Source organism: Cyprinus carpio, chromosome A5 (genome assembly GCF_018340385.1).
Source record: "Cyprinus carpio isolate SPL01 chromosome A5, ASM1834038v1, whole genome shotgun sequence".
NCBI classification, from domain to species: domain Eukaryota; kingdom Metazoa; phylum Chordata; class Actinopteri; order Cypriniformes; family Cyprinidae; genus Cyprinus; species Cyprinus carpio.
In genome coordinates, this window is record NC_056576.1 from 34,475,506 (window position 1) to 34,478,844 (window position 3,339).

Genomic DNA, 3,339 nt, shown 5'->3' on the forward strand with positions numbered 1-3,339 from the left:
GAAAAAAGACATGACGAAGATCTGAAATGAATGAGGGTTGGTGTCCTTCATTCAAAGTTGGATTTCTCTGAAAGGGACGTGGAAATATGAGTTGGGCGTATGATTCTTCTTCCCTTCAGCCCAGTCCAGGATCAACTTCTGCACAGAAGACTGTTTTTTCCAATGCCAGCGACTCACCCTTGGCAGCCCACAGTCTGATAGGCTTTGTCTTGTCAAGGTAAAGGTCTACAAGATGTCGTGGATTTGATGACTGTGTCCTCTGTTGCTTTCTCTCCTGGATTGTGTATCAATCTGTCTCACCTAGCGCTCATTATGATCGACTCCACTCCCACTCTCTGTGATGTAGGAGCTCTGTGTAAGATTCTCACTTCAGGAGTGTTGGGGTTCCCTGCGTCACTGTTCCATCCTCACAGATGCTCAAACTTCTTCCAGCAGCTTTGATCTAACCCTGTGGAGGAGATTCATGGCTGGAACATTATTAAATTACTGCATATTACATAAGCGAAGATCCTGGATTCTGTATTATCATCAAATAATATTCTACAGAAGAATTATTTAAAATCCTGAGCTTAGTCTTTGTCTCTTCACTTTTATAATCTCCTGACTGAGGCCACCAGCGCAGAAGACACTGCTCACAGGGAAGAGCAACAGCTTGCCTCTTGCCTTCTGATCTCTTGCTGACCTGACCCGACGCATATACCCGCGAGAGCGAGTTACCAGTCAGAATTACCTCTACGACTACCATAATTAACAATATCCTTATACAAGTTGCAATGGTAATTATTCAAACCCCCAGCAGGGACTTGAACCGCGAGTACTTTACAAGAAATACACCGCGGTTCGGCACTCACCCGGACTTCATAACACTTGCATCTATACTAGCTTACTGGCCTATACACACCGTGACTACCTTGTTTGCATTACTAGGGTCTAAATCTTTTGGAGTGTCTACCCTTTTTTAATAACCCCACCCAGTCATAATTATTCACACCTTATTCCACATTGTTGTATTTACTTACCTATTTGTATGGTGCGAGAGAAATATTCTTTCAAAACCACAATTGACTACTTAGCAACTCTATTAGACAAACCGGAATTCGTTTGAGCTGTTCCGCCCCCCGCACCGTTAGCCCATGCATGAGGCTGAGGTTTGAGAGCAACATATGCCCAAAAGTTCCCCGCTCCTCGGATTATAGAGACACTGTCGAGAAGAACTCCTTTGCTTACTTTCGAAAGGTCTTAGGCGCTATGAAGATTTCCCCCCGAACCATCCCCGTTCCCTCCAAACCCCAGGATGGCCACAGCTTATTCCTTAGTTTAAAGTGTGATTGCAACCAGACAACCTTGGCGGGCGGTGCAGAGGAACGAACCCCCTTTCATACACTGTGTTGATCAGCAACAGACGTGAGCCGCACCACCCAGGCAATGTCCAGTTCAAAGGACTGTTCAAGCTGATCCGATGAAAGGTGGGAAAACCCTCCCATGCAGAGTATCGTGACCACAAGACAGCCTGGTTCAGACGTTTGAAGGATGTGAGGCATCTGCGAATTACATTCTTGGACCACAAAACACATAACGTCTGGACTGGAACATGCTAACATTCCTGTGGATTAGACCTGTGCGTGCTGGAAGAATGTTTTATGGAGTGACACGCAGGATCAGCAGTATGTCTGGTCAAAAAAAGGGGCAAGCTTAAAAGCAGCGAAAACACATCTCCCTATCCAAACGAGGTGGAGCAGTCCTGTTACCGGAGTCTTTACTGTACAAGGAAGTGGAAATCCTGACCGTTGTCAGGATATCAGTGGAATTCTTTGAGTCTCCAGGCTTGTGGCAAGAATTGGATGCCTTGGTGCAAAAACTAATGACAAATGGACATTCCTGCAGACAAAACATATTTCTGCCTACGCTCTGCAGAAAAACTCATTTATGAGAACTTCTATTCAAATATGTGTGATCTGACTTGAAAGTAGTGATTTCGCGGGAGATGCCAAGAAATTCTGCCACTCATGCGCTCTCACGGCGAGGCGACCGCAGGGTATAAAATTTTGATTCTTTTAGAGGCCTTTTACACCAACGTAACGGTCAGATTATTAGCAACCAATAGAAAATTTCCTACGAGCTCATGTCGGGTCGTGTTGAAAACACCTTGATTGAAGAGGATTTAAAAATGTGGAAATTCGCATTCGCATGATCCATCAAAAATCTTTACAGAATTATGAAAGAACAAAAAAGAAAAACCCAGGCCATGCATGTATGAGTTGGTTTGCCAGGTAACAATACAATTAAGGTGTGCGCTATAGTCACTTGGTCACATTAAAATGATAAATAAAAAATAACACATACTAAATTTCCATTATGTTTTGTTTATGTTTAGTAAAAATCAAATGTGACCTTGTTGTTTGCGACTATGGAAATGTCTGCCCAGAGTCCACACAAAACACTTCCACTACGAGAGTCCCACAAGCTAATATGTTGTGGCCACCACAAAACTAGCCGAAGTGAACCAATCATGTCCCCTCCTGGTCACCTTAAATGCTTCGTTCAGCTTTTCATGGATTCCCTGTGGATAACCTCTGACCTACTCTCTTTACGATCTGAATTTCTGCATTTGGAATTTTGAACATTGAAAACTTGAAGCTGAAAAAAAAATTCGCTGTTGGAAAATACATGTCTATAAAAAAAAACTGCCATAATTTCAATTGTGTTTAATTTAAAATGTTCAATATTCAAGATTTAAATAATAATAATAATAATAATAATAATCTAATTTAAAACTATGTTAAATGCCACATAATATTCAGTTTTGTTAAAATGACAAATTAAATCAAATAGTTTTGTTATATTATAAGCTCCATAGGTTCAGGGATCAGTCACAGAATGTACTTGAGTGTTCTGTTCAGTCTCCAGATTTAATTCTGATTGAAATATTTGGTTGAATTTGAAGAGAGCAGTGGCAATGTGAAAACAAAAGATTCTCAGTGATCTGAAAGCTTTTTCAGGCGAGGAATGGGCCAAGATTGCACAAGAGATGGCAGAAGCTTCTAAGCACTTCCAAGTAGTGTTTATTAATGGTTTTAAAGAATAAAAGATTCTGCACCAAAGTGGGATTTTGAGGGTTAAATAATTTTTGAATATGAACGTTTAGAGCCAATTAGATTTTCCTCATTATTTACGTTCTCAGAATTACTCAAATGTGTATTAATAAACGTTCTCTAATATTGTGATGATGCCATTGGTGAACTGTTTTCACAAAATCATGTTCTCTGCAGCAAAATGTCTCACAGGTCAAGGTTGAAGAATTCTAATTGCAACTGTATTATTTAAACAATCACTTTAAAG